The sequence below is a fragment of the Malus domestica genome, chromosome 03 (genome assembly GCF_042453785.1).
Source record: "Malus domestica chromosome 03, GDT2T_hap1".
In the NCBI taxonomy this organism is placed as follows: domain Eukaryota; kingdom Viridiplantae; phylum Streptophyta; class Magnoliopsida; order Rosales; family Rosaceae; genus Malus; species Malus domestica.
This window is the reverse complement of record NC_091663.1, coordinates 29886265-29901801: the sequence shown is the minus strand read 5'-3', so window position 1 is coordinate 29901801 and position 15537 is coordinate 29886265.

The following is a 15537-nucleotide window of genomic DNA, read 5'->3' as shown; positions in this document are numbered from 1 at the left end:
TATTTAATTAAAATTACTTTTTATGATTGTTTGTGCGAATTACTTCCAAATCCAAGATATTGTCACTAGAAATTGTACTCATGTGACAACCCTTGTAAGTTGTAACTGTTCTTATTTAATTATGAACAATCATTATCGTTACTTGTAAAAAAAAAAAGAGCTTGTTTGTGTTTGTAATCCACACCTTGAGAGAGATACCCCATAATAAGTAAGCTGCACAAGAAGAAGCCTGAAATTTCAAGTATATGGGTTTGTAGAAAAAGGTGAGTTTGCTTTTACCTCAATTTCCTCACACAAAACCTTTGATTAAATATAAAAAAAAAGGTTAAATAGTGGCAAAGGTTTATTATCTATACCATGAGTTTAGTTTTCGTCCCTGAACTCTAATAATAATTTCTCTCATCCTCAAAGTATGTCATTAATTGCACTAGTAATCATTTTTATTAACTCCGTCAACTTTTCCGTTAAGTTGAGGGGTAACATAGGAATTTCATCTAGAAAATAAGAAAATAAATTTTTTAAACATAAAGACTTGGCTTTTCAAGGATAGAGGAGGAACACCTTAAAATACCTCGTGACATATTTACAAAACTTCATACTTATGATTGGAACTCTTTAAAGATTTGATTAAATGATTTTAGTTTCAATTGTTTTTTTACAAAAATGATCTATAATATTGATTTACTATATAAACGGTTCCAATCATAAACACGAAATTCTGTAAATAGGCCACAGACTATTTTGAAGAGAAACTCCTCTTAACCTTAATAGGAGCAACGTCTCTTTTTGAATAAATTAAATTTTTTTTATGTATGAAAAGATCACTATACTTTTAAATTTGACGGAAAAGAAGACAAGTGTAATGAAATGACCATTCATACAACACATAGCTAAGTTAGAGAACTAGAGAAACTAATACGAGAGTTCAGACAAACTAAATATGAAGTAAAGTTTAAGGACCCCTAAAAAAATCCTACTTTATCTCCACAAAAAGATTTTGAAGATATTCGAGAGAGTGAGTGTCATTTTCTGTCATTGGACTGATAAGACGTAGTTAAGTATATTCCATGACCTTGAGGTCACACAAATTGACAACAAGAGGCTACCTCGCAAATGGCTTTTCGTTTTTGCTGACTGCATATGGGACCATTCTTTGCAATCATCTAAAGGAATCATTATCTTCAAACCACACAAATTAAACACCCTTTAATTACATACCTCTCTAAGGAAAGAGCACAAAACACCATTGTTAAATTTCGCATCATTGCTGCTTAATTTGGTATAGATCATTGCGATCATGAAAATGCGCTGTTATCTTCTTTGATCCCATTGTGGAAGATGCTTTCCCAAAGCCTAGAAACCAACCACAAATTTTGCCCCATACATTACAATTTTACATTTTTTTGAATTGAAATATTAATATTTTCTCCCATGCTTATTTTTTCTTCTTCAAAGATTTCGTAGATAATTCGTAAGGCTTTGTTGTTCTTGTAAAGATTCCATAAAGAAACATTAACATTCTTCACAAGAATATTAAATAATCAATTGGCTAGGACGCACTAAATCCCCATCTATGAGATATGCCATTTCAAATGACAAACGAAGTTATCTAGTGAGTAGCTCCATTGCATTTAACAAGGAGCATATGAATACTCAACTGACTTTGTAGATTTCATAAAGAAACATTAACATTCTTCGCAAGAATATTAAATACCCAATTAGGATGCACTTAATCAATAGAGATACGCCATTATGATAACAAATTAAACCACCGAGTGAGCTGCTCTATTGCATTACAAAGAAGCATAGCTGCATAGGAATACTCAACTGGCTCCATATGTTTGGCTATCTAAATTACATTGAAGACAATGTCATCGATAGTTTCCATTTCCAATTCTCCCCCTAGCATCCTTTCTCATTTGCTTTGTCGGATATATATACTTATTTGACAATTTCTTTTAGGCGGTTTTATTCAAACAACTATTTTTATCTCACACACTTTTTTCAATTTTTGGTCTTTGGATTGAATAAATTCAAGAATATTATGACAAAAATTAATACGAGTGTGTAGGAAGTAAAAAGGGGTATGTGAATAGCATGACCTTTTTATATATATATACAACAGGGGGAATCGAACCTAACTATGACCTCTATGCAAGGGTAAATCAATACTCTTGTGTGACATTATTATATGCAAATATTTATATCTTTAAAAACAAAAACAAAAAAAACCTTAAAAAAATATTCATAAGAAATTGAAGAGAGCAGATCTTTGTTCCTCCTTGTTTTTAAAAGCAAGCAGATCCAGGATTTAAAAGCTGTATGATTAAAGTTAATTATTGGTCTTCGTTTTCAAGAATTTTTCATGATAGAAGACAAAAAACCAAATTGAAGTTGAACAAATCAATCGGACAGATAAAGAGAGAACACCAGTTTTGATTGAAATTTATTGTGTGGGGTAGTTCTTGATTGATCTTACATTGCCTAGGCCTCTATCTCCCAATAGAAGATCTGATGCTAAAAGGTGGGTTGCAACCGGAATTTATTTGTTTTGGCTCGTAGATTGAGTGTTGATGATAACCGAAATGACCTAATTCGAACGGTTTTTAATTTTGAGGATTACAATTTAGCATGCTACTATAGTTTACCAAATTACTTGGACTTATATGGTGGTAGTGATCTATTACCAATCAATGTGATGAGTTATAATGTCAGACTCTTAAAAAAAGAAAGATATTTACTATAATTTCAATTAGGGCTAACTATATTTTACATTATTTAGGTTTGAAGTGATTTTACACTATGAGAGGAAGAGGAAAGCTATCTTTCGGGCATCCTTTATTTAGGTCAGTGCAATCGACACACATTCTCCACAAGACCTTTTGGAGTAGGAGACTTTCCTTGGTCGGATTCTTCTTAACAAGGACAACATTTGCTACCCACGTTGGATAATTGACTTCACGGACGAAGCCTATGCCTTTGAGTTTTTCAACTTCTGCCTTCATTGCCTCGTACCGTTCAGCGTCATAAGATCTTCGCTTCTGTCTCACTGGCTTGGTCTTGGGGTCAATACTTAAGCGATGACAGATTATATCGGGAGAGATGCCCGGCATGTCCTCGTATGACCAGGCGAAGTCCTCAGTGTTCTCTTGCAAAAATGAGATTAATGCCAACTGAATGGGTGGTGACAAGGTGGTACCAATCTTCACCATGTGATCCAAATAATCTTTTGAGATAGAGACCTTCTCCAACTCTTCAGCGGGTTGTGTTTGCTGGGTGAAAGAGTCATCTCGAGGATCGTTGGGTTGACTGTTGCCACCGTGAAGATCCAAGTTGGCTTCGTCTGGGCTGGTCTTTATGACTTGGTCATGTATAGAAAGGGTTTCCTTGCGCACATGCAGGTGTTGTTGCTTGACCGAAGTGTTGTAACATGATCGTGCACTAAGTTGATCTCCTCTGATGTAACCATTGCCATAGGGGGTTGGAAATTTCATCAACAACATATGTGTGGATACCATGGCCTTGAGATCATTGATACCTGTGCATCCGAAGATGACATTGTATGTCGTTGGGCAATCAACCACCAAGAAGTTAGTGGTAATGGTAACTGTGTAAGGGTCTGTACCAATGGTGAAAGGTAAGTGTATGCTCCCCAAAGGTTGCACGATATCACCGGAGAAGCTTATCAAAGGGGAAATCGAGCGGTCGAGCAAGTGTTCAGCTACATTAAGTGTCCTGAAAGCTTCAGCAAACATGATATTGACCGAAGCCCCCGTGTCTACCAGGATTCGTCGTACTTCAAAGTTGGCTATGTAAGCTTCCACGATCAGTAGGTCATTGTGAGGGTAGATGATATCTCTTTCTTCCTCAGCGTAGAAACATATTGGATCCTAGTTAGGCTTTTGATACTTACCTCCCCTGATGTCTTCCACGTGAAACACTTGGTGGCCAGACCTTAAAGCTCGTTCACTATTTTTCATGGCCCTGTTGGAAGATTTAGATATGGGTGTGCCACCACTTATGGAATATATCACATTTACCTAGCGTTGGTTACGGTTACCCCTTGGAGGGTGAAGGAGGAATTGATTAATTTTTCCTTCACGTGCCAAAGTTTCAATATGATCACGAAAGGTGATACACTTCTCGCCATCATGGCCGTTATGCTTGTGGTAGCAGCAAAACGTGCCCGTGTTCTTCGTGGGCTTGTAATCCGGGTGCCTCGGCTTTGGCTTCGGTATCAAGTGTGCTATGCTGAGATAAATGGCCACGCATGTGGCGTTCAAAGGTGTGTATGCCTCATACCTCGGGGTAGGGGTTGTCCTGACACGTGCTTAACCCACTGTGTTGACTACCTGGGGTCGAAGATTATCATGGCGATACCCTTGGTTATCGCGGTAGTGTCCCTTACTCCTTTTACAAAAATGAGACTGGTGAGGATGGAAATCTTTCCTTTTGCCATGAGATTGATATGTCTGTTGACTTGGCAAAGTATTAAGTAAGGCAGGGGGAGGCACTGCTACCGTTTGAAAGGTCGAGGTCTTCTTATTTGGTTGGATCTGGCTTCCACTCCCTACTTACTGATAAGGGGTGGTTATGGGGGGTTTCCCTTGATATGTCATTGCCTTGGCGGAGGCATGATTGTAAATCTGTGCCATCATCTCAGAGTAAGTCTTCCAAGTGTTGGCATTGATCATGTACTTGAAGAAAAAATCACGTAGGCCTGCCATGAAGGCCTTGAGGGTGGTCTTGTCATCTGCCTCAGTGCAGGGAGAATACTCATGGCTGAAACGACCAACATACTCTTGTAGTGACTCGTCCGACTTCTGGCGAATAGTGTACAAGTCATCTGCAGAATTCAAGCGATCGGTCTGGAAGATGTGTTAAGAGACAAACAGTTTCCTTAGTTCCTTAAATGAGTCTAATGTCTCAGGTGGAAGACGGCAATACCAGTTTAGAGCTTCGCCAGAGAGGGTGGAGGGGAAGAGAAGATATCGCTCTTCGTCGGTGTGCATCCGATATGCCATGATGGACTCAAAGAGGTTAAGGTGTTCAATTGGATCCTCCATTCCAGTATAGAGTTGTAAACCAAGCTTTTGTTTTATCTTCGCTTGAAGAGGGTGTCAAGGATCCTCCTTATGAGAGGGCCAGGCCTGGGTTGGTTCCAGTCAGGTATCTCGGCTTGACGTTCGGCCTTCAACTTGTTTACTTCCTCAAAGAGCTGTAGGACAAGGGGGTCTTGAGTGGAGTCATGTACCACTAGGATTTTCTTTCGTAAGTCTCCATCGCCTCTTGGAAGTAGGAAAGTTTGAGCAAAGGCGTGTGATTTTTTCTTGGACTCGTCGTACTGACTTCGAGGACGAGTCTGTCGGAATACCTTAGAGTCCCATGTACCTTCATGTTCCTTTAGGACTTGTCGTTCCTTCCCTAGATTGGCAGCTAGCCTGGGTCGTGGGAAGGGACTGAGTCTTTCAGAAACCCTTAGGTCATTGATCTTCGAGCATATGTGGAGGGGATTCTCTCGACGTTACTTTAGAAAGTCTCGGCAGTCACGATAAATGGCTTTCGATCCTTCCAACCCTTCTGCAAGGAGGTGTCTTCCTCCACTTCTCCTGCTTAGTGTCGAAACAGCTGGGTTGAGAGAAGTCTCATGTTGATCAATGTTTTAATGATTAGCTCGCTCCTTATCAGGGATACCCATATCGAAGGAAGGTGACCCTCCGTGTTGGGGGGGCACCCAAATGATGGTTGATGTCCACAGGGGCAACAAGCTCTCGTGTTTGAGTACGCATAGTTTCGTGGAGCGTCTCAAAGAGCTTCTCATACTGCTCCTGGAGGACCTCATTCTTCATTGTTATCTCGTTGTTTTGAGCTTCTAGCTCATCTACTTTAGCTTGAAGAGCAACCCTCTTTCCTTCCTTCTTTCGCTGCTTCGCACTAAGTGCAAGAGGGGTGTCATTCTGTGTGTTGTGGCTTCTTTCGCTCCCCATGTTGAAGAGGGATGCCTGGTCAAAAGAGAGTGTACGAATGGTGGAAACCAGCTTGACAAAGCTGAAGATAGTGGGAATAAGTGTCGTTCCCACAGACGGCGCCAAATGTTGATGCACAAAATCAGCGAGGACTTTGGTACAACATAAAGTGTTAAGTTTGTGACCTTCGCTAGATTGCTCCGGTCACTAGTATGAATAAGTATGTAAATGGATAGGGACAGGGAAGCAAACACAAGATGTAAGTGGTTCACCCAAATTGGTTACGTCCACGGAGTAAAGGAGTTCTTATTAATTATGAAGGGTTTACACAAGTACATAGGTTCAAGCTCTCCTTTAGTGAGTACTAGTGAATGATTTAGTACAAATGACATTAGGAAATATTGTGAGAGAATGATCTCTATTTATAGAAGAAAGTTTCTAGTTTCATTCTGACATTGACACGTGTTGTGTTGTGATTGGCTTCTGATGTTGACACGTGTCGCGTTATGATTGGCTTCTGATGTCGACACGTGTCGCACTGTGATTGGCCTCCTGGTTGGAGGGAAACTCTTCTGGGTCATTGACGATATAACGTTGACCGGTGCTCGGTAGTTTCGAGATTGGTCAAGTATGATACAAACAAGTCATAAGGTTTTAATTTTCTCACATTGCACTCACAAGGTTTTGTAGTTGTATTAATTAACACCTTCTGTCTATTTGAAAGTTTAATTCTCCATTAAAGTGATGAATTTTTAGTCAATTTGGTACAAGTGTGGGTTACATGTCAACCTAATTGCAAGTTACACGTTCACCATATCATCAGTTTAATGAATATTCAAATAATTTGTTAGAAAAAAGGCAAGATTGATACAATTTTAATTTAAAATTTCAAGATGCAATGTGAAAAGGTTAAAACCTCATTGCCTAATTTGAAAATCACCCCAAACTTGAATGGTGTAACATATAGTTTGCCCATTAAATTAAGATTACTAGTATTGATTTTCTGACAATATAAATAGCATATTAAATTATTCGACCAAATAAATGTTGTATGTACATATAACATAAAAATATCATCACCTTAGTCTTTACATGAAAATACCGTCAAGATAATTATCTTTAATATCTTTTTTTTTTTTTTTTTTAACAAACAATAACGTTAATGAGTTAAATTGTTATATGCTAGGAGAAGGAGGATCGGTGGGAATCAAACTTACACCACGATGCATAGGCATCATCTATTTCCACCATTGCGACAAAGCACCATATGCAATTATTAAAGATATCATGTACTAGATTCTTAATTGTGGTTCTGATTTTCAAACCATCAGATCAAGATGGATGAAGTAGTAAAGACCGAATCTCCGGATCCGGACGAACGAATCATCTTAAATCAGACCTTGAACCCTTAAGTCTATATGATTAAATGTACACAGTCAAAATGATCTATATGATATCGATTAGATTTTATGGTATTCTAGTCATTCTGACGTGTACCGGGATAGGTAGAATAGGTCTGCCTTTGTTGGAAATGACTTGCTTAGCCCTCAAGAAATGGATCTTTTAAACCGATCTAGATTAGGAGAGAACTTGGGAAATCCTAATATTATGAGAATTAGCTTGTGCTCTAAGTAATCACACACTTAATTGGAAGGACATATCTTACCAGACTTCCTATTTAGCCTTCAAGGAACCCGCTTCCAAAACATGGCCAACAACTTGGATCGCAGGGAAGATCGAGAGGCATCTCAAGCAAGAATCCTCAGTTAAATCACGTAGAGGATATCTGATCCGTTATCTGATGAAATTGCAGCCATTCTGCCTCCGAATAAATTTATCCCTCCATAGATGAAATCCTAAAAATAGGACTCTGATCAAGACAATCACATCATGGAATATCGGAATGTCATGGCCCTCTATAGTCATGATGAAGCTACTAAGTGCAAAATCTTCCCCTCAACGCTTGAGAGAAGTGTAATGCACTGGTACGGGGAGCTTCCCCCACGATCTATGAAAAAAACCTTACGATATTGGCAGACATCTTTGCTAATGACTTTTTATTTTATCATTATGTTCACAAATGCCATGACATGTTGTACCATCTGAACTAGAGGAAAGACGAAAGCTTGAGAACTTACATAAAATGGTTCCAGACGGAGCTAGCTGACATAGAAAAATTGGATGATAAGATATCTACTACAACCTTCAAGAGAGGATATACATCAAGTCGAAATCGAGCAAGAAACTTCGGAAAAAGAAATACGATAAACATCACCTTAGCAGAATGCCTCGAGATGGCAGATGATATTACCACTTAGGATGATGAGTTCTAAAAGAAGAAGAAGGAAGTCAAAACGTATCCAAGGGCTGACAAAACTCATAAGAGGCAAGATTGGAAGGAAAATACTTTGCCCGCATCTCGGAGAAACTATCGACCAACTAAGGAAGCTAAATCCCAACCTCATCAATACACACCCCTTAACACTTTTATCAGCATTATCCTTCATGAAATCGAAGACAACCCATACCATGTAAGGCCTCAACCAATCCCACCACATATCACTTGTAGACACCCCAATAAGTATTGCACCTTCCACCAAAACATAGGGCACATTACAAAGAAATGTATGACGCTCTAGGACCACATTGAGGACTTAATTGATCAAGGCTAATGTTGGGAGTATGTGAAGGACCAAGCAAAGAAAGTTGATACAAAGTGGGATCGAGAAAGAAAATAACACACCTCGACCCGAAATGTCCACCCGGACTCCAAATCGAGCTGTGATGGCTTCATCACCAAAACAAAAGTCAATAATCTCATCTTTAGGGGCATTTTCCTCTATTCGCTTTTTAAAAATTAATAAAATCGTAAAATTAGGGACGGGTATGAGCGATTATTTTACCGTATTCTTGAAGTACGATACGAACTCGTACGCGCAAACAAAATCGAAATCAAAGTTACGACAGAGATTTTATGGAACTACGAAGTGAAGGTCAATTTAGGAAATTCACTATACTAGATATTTTTTTTCTTATTATTTTATTGTTTTTGTTTTCAGATTTCTGTTTTGTGGGAACCACATATCTCCATCTCCGCCACGTGTCTCTTTTTCTCCCACCTTTTTGGCTTATCTTCACCCCCACTCACTTAACTCTCTAACTCTTTATCTTCTCTCTAACTCTTTTCTCTAGAAAACCGGCAAAGTCCCCTTCTTTCTTTTTTTTCAACTTGCCGTTCCAACGAGACTGACCACTCACTAGATCAACACCTTCAACTCTCTCCTCTACGAAGACACAAAGGAACCCCAGAGTCACATCATCACTTGGACATTTTATCTCCCTCACCCATTATGTTTACTGCTCGGAGACGATAGCGACAACCCTTGGCGCCATGTTTCACGGTGAACCACCTTGACCACCATCTGTTTAATGCGCGTTGTTACTGAGAACATGAACTCAAGCCTGAGGCCTCACACCCTATAGTGGCTTACGCCACTGTTCATTATTGTTCCCAAACGAAATCTAGTGAGTTATTGACTTTTCCGGCAAGGTGAGCCTCGAAAACCTCCAAGATCTTCATAGATCATGTTTTAAGTATGATTAGGGTAAATTTGAGGGATTTTGGTGACGTTTGGACGCATGAAGCAACTCGGGGGGAAGTTCCCTAGTTTTCTAGCTGAGATCCAACGTCTTCGAGCCATTTTCCGGCCAACTCCGGCCACAGCTTAGTCCCATTTAGGTATATTTTGAATCTTTGTCTTTCTAACTTTATTTTGGTTTTTAAATGGTGAGTTTTGGTTGACTTTTGAAGCTAATCAGAGCTTGGGAAGTTTCGTGGCCAAATCTCCAGATTCCGGTAGTTGCAACGGCAACTGGAAAAAAAATAAAAATAAAAATATATCCAAACCCGGATTCATGGGCCAGATCCGCAAGACCAACCCAGGTCCATTTCCAAAATTAAAGGGAATATTTCGTTAACTTTAGTAGAATATTCCATCTGAGGATGGAATATTATGTTAAAGTTATTTGTTGACCGTTAGTTGTCTTTTGTTGACCTTTTTGAAATTTTCTCGAAAACCCTCCTAGGCTAATTTCGATGCCTGGGTCCGTTTTTGACATCTGTTTAGTGAAATTCTGAAGATTTAACGTAGTTGACCGGTTCTACGTCTCGATTGACTTTTTAGGGTTGACCGTTGACTTTTCGTTGACTTTTTAAGAAAAATTGCCCTTGACCCTTCTTAGCATATTGGCTTTTTAGCCAAAATGGTCTTTGAGATTTGCATAACTCCTCACTTTGGTCCCTGAGATTTCAAATCAATAGAAGTGGTCCCTGAGATTGTCCACCATCTATCATTTTGGTCATTCCGTTAAAAACTCCGTTAAGTGTCCTGAAGCTCTTGGTCGGAAGTTTAGGCAATTTTCAAAACTTTATAACTCAATCGTTTCTTAACCAAATTCGACCCATAATATATCAAAATGAAGATAGAAAACTGTAGAATAAGATTATACCTATTTAGAAGCCCAATGGTTGCCAGAGATGGTCGGAAAATAGCCTCAAAGTTGACTGGTCCGAAGGAAAATTGAAAAACTCGCTGGAAACTGGGTAAACTTTAAACGTTCATACCTTCTTCAATACTCAACGTAATCAAGTGATTTAAAAACAAAAATCATACTTCTTGACAAGATGAAGAGAATGGTTCCTTTTTCAGATGCTAACTCGTCTTGGTTTGGCTGGAAAATGGCTCGAAAGTGGTTGTCTTGGTCTCGAATTAGCCACTTTCGAGCCATTTTTCGGCCAAATCATGGCGAGTTAGCCATAAACAAAAGTACCATTCTCTTTGTCTCATTGCGAAGTATGATTTTTATTTTTGAATTACTTGATTTCACTAAGTATTGAAGAAGTTATGAACGTTTAAAGTTTATCCAGTTTCCAGCGAGTTTTCCAGTTTTCTCTCGGACCAGTCCACTTTGAGGCTATTTTCCAACCATATCCAGCAACCATTGGGCTTCCAAATATGTATAATCTTATTCTACAATTTCCTATCTTCATTTTGATATATTATGGGTCGAATTTGGTTAAGAAACGATTGAGTTATTTAGCTTTGAAAATTGCCCAAACTTCTGGCCAAGAGCTCCGGGACACTTAACGGAGTTTTTAACGGAAGGACCAAAATGATGGATGGTGGACAATCTCAAGGACCACTTCTATTGATTTGAAATCTCAGGGACCAAAATGAGGAGTTATGCAAATCTCAGAGACCATTTTGGCTAAAAAGGCTAGCGTATTTTGACGCCTTGATTCCAAATCCGCTCTCCATTTTCCCAAATTTAATCTTTTTAGTTGAGTTTTACTGACAGGACCCTATATTATGCTTAAGTGTGATTACTATCGGAGATTCCGGTTTTTCTAGTCCGGATGACTGGGACCTCACAAGTGTTTGTGAGTGGGTCTTTTCTTTTATATACTATATATATTTATTTAGTTTCCACATATATATTTAATAATGAATTTTCTACGTGATTGCCATAATTAAATTAATGTTTATAAGAAAGGTCGTAAGAGAATTATGAAATTATTCTTAATCATGCGGGATGCACATGTATGCGTACTATTATGGGATGCTTTAATTATATTTGTAACCATGAATAGTGTTATGTTGACTAGAATTATCAATTTACCATTGCATGATCGTATTTATGTTATATGTTCATCGTGTGCTGCACTGGTGTTAGTACTCGCCCGAGGCCAATGCCAGTCTTTCACATGTATATTCACATCACACTGTACGCTCACTTTGGGTCTATTGTAGGTGCCAGTCATGCCCTAGATTGCTATAGGCTATTAGGACTCGTATGTGATGCGCATATCGCTAGTCTTCACGTGATTGTAGTACTAGAATGTATATCCTCATTACACACAGTCATGTTTATATCAAAATATCTCTGCATGAACTCGTGTGTTAGCATATGTCGATGAGCACTCGATATGATATGTTTATTTATACGAAATTATGTGGTTACCGGACTTTAGGTGTTTATTTACGAAAAATTTTGACGTATTGAATTCTTGAGATATTGCAGGCTACGGTAAGTATTTTCATACTATAGTATGTATATTTTGAAAACTATACTTGTTTTACGGTGAGGGGTTATTACGTTTTGAAAAGGTTTTACAAAGCTTTTTTTTAGGCCCACTCACCTTTGTTTTTCGCCTGTCCAAGTTTTAGTAGCTGAGCTTTCGTATCAACAAGGATTCTTGGCAAATCTTAGTATAGGTTACCTTCAATGGTATAATTCTCAATCTACTCTACTTTACTTTACTTATGCTCTGACATCACGTGTGGAATGGGTTCATTCCCGCTCACTAGCGCACTCTTATATTTAGGCACTTTTAGGCTTAAATTTATTCACATTTTTCCACATCACTACACTTTATGACTTCGTCACCTTCTTGATATCGACCAACATAGCTCGATTTGGAATCCAGGTGAACATTCCTTGTCGAGGTGTGTCAGCAAAGGTTTTAATGATGAAGAAAGGTCAGCCAAGAAACTAGTGCTAGCCATAAATTTCAATTATGGAGAACAGAATCACTTGGGATCCACCAAAAAAGAGCGCATGATCGCATGCAAAAAGCCTTAACTGATAGCTTCGATTAGAGAACCTATCTTGATTGACAAGACTATCATCATATTCTCAGACAAGGATCTGGACGACGTTCATAAATTTCATTGTCGAAGCCCACCAAATGGCTGGCCAATGTGGTGTTGGTCCAGAAAAAAAATGGCAAATGGAGAGTTTGTGTAAACTTCACAAACCTTAGCAAAGCTTATGTTCATGGCTAGAATTTCCGTTGGGGATGTTTCCTAGCGGACGAGCACACAGCTCCCCGAGAGGTTGGCGCCGGTTGATGCTTTTTGTCGGGCTTCTACTCACTGGTGGGCTTGTCGAGCAAAGCTTTGTCGGGCAAGGCTTGTCGGGTAAGGCTGAAAGAGAAGGACAAAGTTAACTTTGAAAGGTGCCTTTGTGGGGCTTTAGGTGTAGGCCTTTAGGCTCACAATCAAGATTAACTTTTAGGTGCTCAGGCGTGCCACTGCCATCTTTAGCATGGCAGATGTAAAACAGATGTTGAGTTTAGGTTGTATATATACCCGAAAGACTGTTTTAGTTATGAAATGTGCCTTTGTGGGGCCTTAGGTGTAGGCCTTTAGGCTCACAATCAAGAACTAACCCAGTACTCGAACATACAATGTTTATTTCATTGATTGCGGAAGTATTATGACTATTATACTTCTATTTATCCGAGCCCGAAGAGCAGAATGAATCCAAATAGGTGCCTTTGTAGGGCCTTAGGTGTAGGCCTTGAGGCTTCCCATCAAAATTACTTCTATACTCAAACGTTCTACAATAATCATAATATAACAGAAATAAAACTAAGAAATAGGTCGATTACTTGCACCCCAAGTAACTTCGGACTTCTTGTTATCAAAGACTGTCGTGGATGGGTTAAGTCCACATAAGGTTCTTTTTTATGCCTTGAGACCAAGGACTTTTGAATGATCAATCTTATATGCCCGAGGGTTTAGAACTCATAACTGATTTAAACTATGACTACATATTCCAATCGGATTCAAGCACTGAGGAGTCTTTTAATCATCAACTTGCTAGAAATAACTTGGATACAAATAGAAGTATACAACATATTACTAGACTTATAAATGAATAGACAAAAACAAAGAGGATCGGGCAAGGTTTCACCTTGTCGGGCAAGGCTGGTCGTCTTGTAACTTTCTATCTTTGTGATTTATAGAGGGGTTTAAGAGCTTGGAAAGAGGGATAGGGAAATGAGTTTACAGAAGGAAATCGATACTACAGCAAGATTTAGACAAGGTAACAGAGCTTTTACAAAGGGCTTTTGGTAAGGGTTGATCCCGAAAGGGATGAAGGCTTGAGCTGACTACAACTTTGTTGAAGGCAAATCTGGTTTGAGCAGAGTTTGTGCTTGTATTTGTTTGTTTGATTAAGTGTCCCTATCTCTGATTTCTCTTTCTTCTTTTATAGATAGTTTGGCTTGGCCTCCTATAGCACTAATCTTGCCCGAATGCAGCTTGAAAGGCAATGACTCATCAGCTTTTTACTTGTACTGCCACTGTAAAGTGCTTTTGGGCTGATTAGCTGGTTGGTCTACAACACTTGGTCTCTAGGTAGGTGAGCAAGTGGTTCAAATGATATACACCTAGTCGGGAAAAGGCCTTTTCTGCCTTCTGGGCTTTGGCTGAGCTTCGGGCTCCTTTCCTCCTAGTCCTTCTTTTGGGCCAACTCCCTTTTAAGCCCAAAGTTCAAGTTTTAACCCAAACAACTTACCCGAATGATTTGTATCCGCTACCACAGATCGACTTGTCGTAGATTCCACAACTGGACATGATTTGTTGAGTTTCATGGATGCATACAACGAGTTCGATCCAATCAGAATGCACGAGTCCGACTTGAAGAAGAATGCATTTATGGTATATCACAGAACCTACTGCTGCAAAGTTATGCCATTCGAATTAAATAATGTTAGGACAACTTAGAGTCTATACAATTTGGTCAACACAGTCAAAATGACTTAATTATTCTTAATCATATCATCTAAGGTACTATGGGAATAAGTCAATTAGATAGGCACCATAACAATCACATAACTTAACATTTCAAACTACAATAAGAATGCAAACTTGAGGCTTAGCTAATTGGCTAGAGCACATTGTGTTTTTCTCTCTCCACTCGGTTTCGAAATCTCCCCTTCATAGTTTAGATTAATATATAGTGGAGAATATCGCTTATATAAAAAACAAATATAAGAGTAATCTTTTACTAGTTGAGGGGTATGAGCCAATATCTCAAATACTAATTAACTACGCACATATGCTAGTCTATAATGTGTAGACGGAATATAAGTATCTTAAATTACAAGATACATACCACATTATTAAGGCCTCATTGGATATAAGAGTAAACATAAATCTAATTTACTTAATGTGAAGAAACTGTTTATTATTCAACTGTCCGATTTTTACCGATCTAATAACTAAAACATGATATGTGTCTTATTAAAATTGCTGTGTTTTTTATAGTTTAGTTTACATTGCAGCATTTGGATTGGTTTTTATATCGCCAAATCCTTTTTTTACTTGTATTTTAGCTAAGAACGACACAACCGAATTAGCACCTCACAAACTCAAACCCAACCAACCCAAAATTATCATTTGGTCCGAATCTTCGTACCAGATAAATAAGTTACACTCCTACTAAAGAGGTTAAGAATAGGGTCCTCACAGCCAAAGAATATGGGGCTTCAAATGAATGAGTTGGTGCTCGGCCAATCATAACTAATTTTAAACCATATTTAGGACATGATTGAATAGTAAAAATCCATGGTTAAGCGACACATTGAAATCATTTTCTTTATGTTTTATGCTGTTTGGATAATGGGCATGCACAAAGCGACCTAAAAGTCTTCATTCGAAAAATATGGCATAAAAAGTCCAACTTCCAACAACATTTGACAGTTGATTTCGAAGTTGTTCTA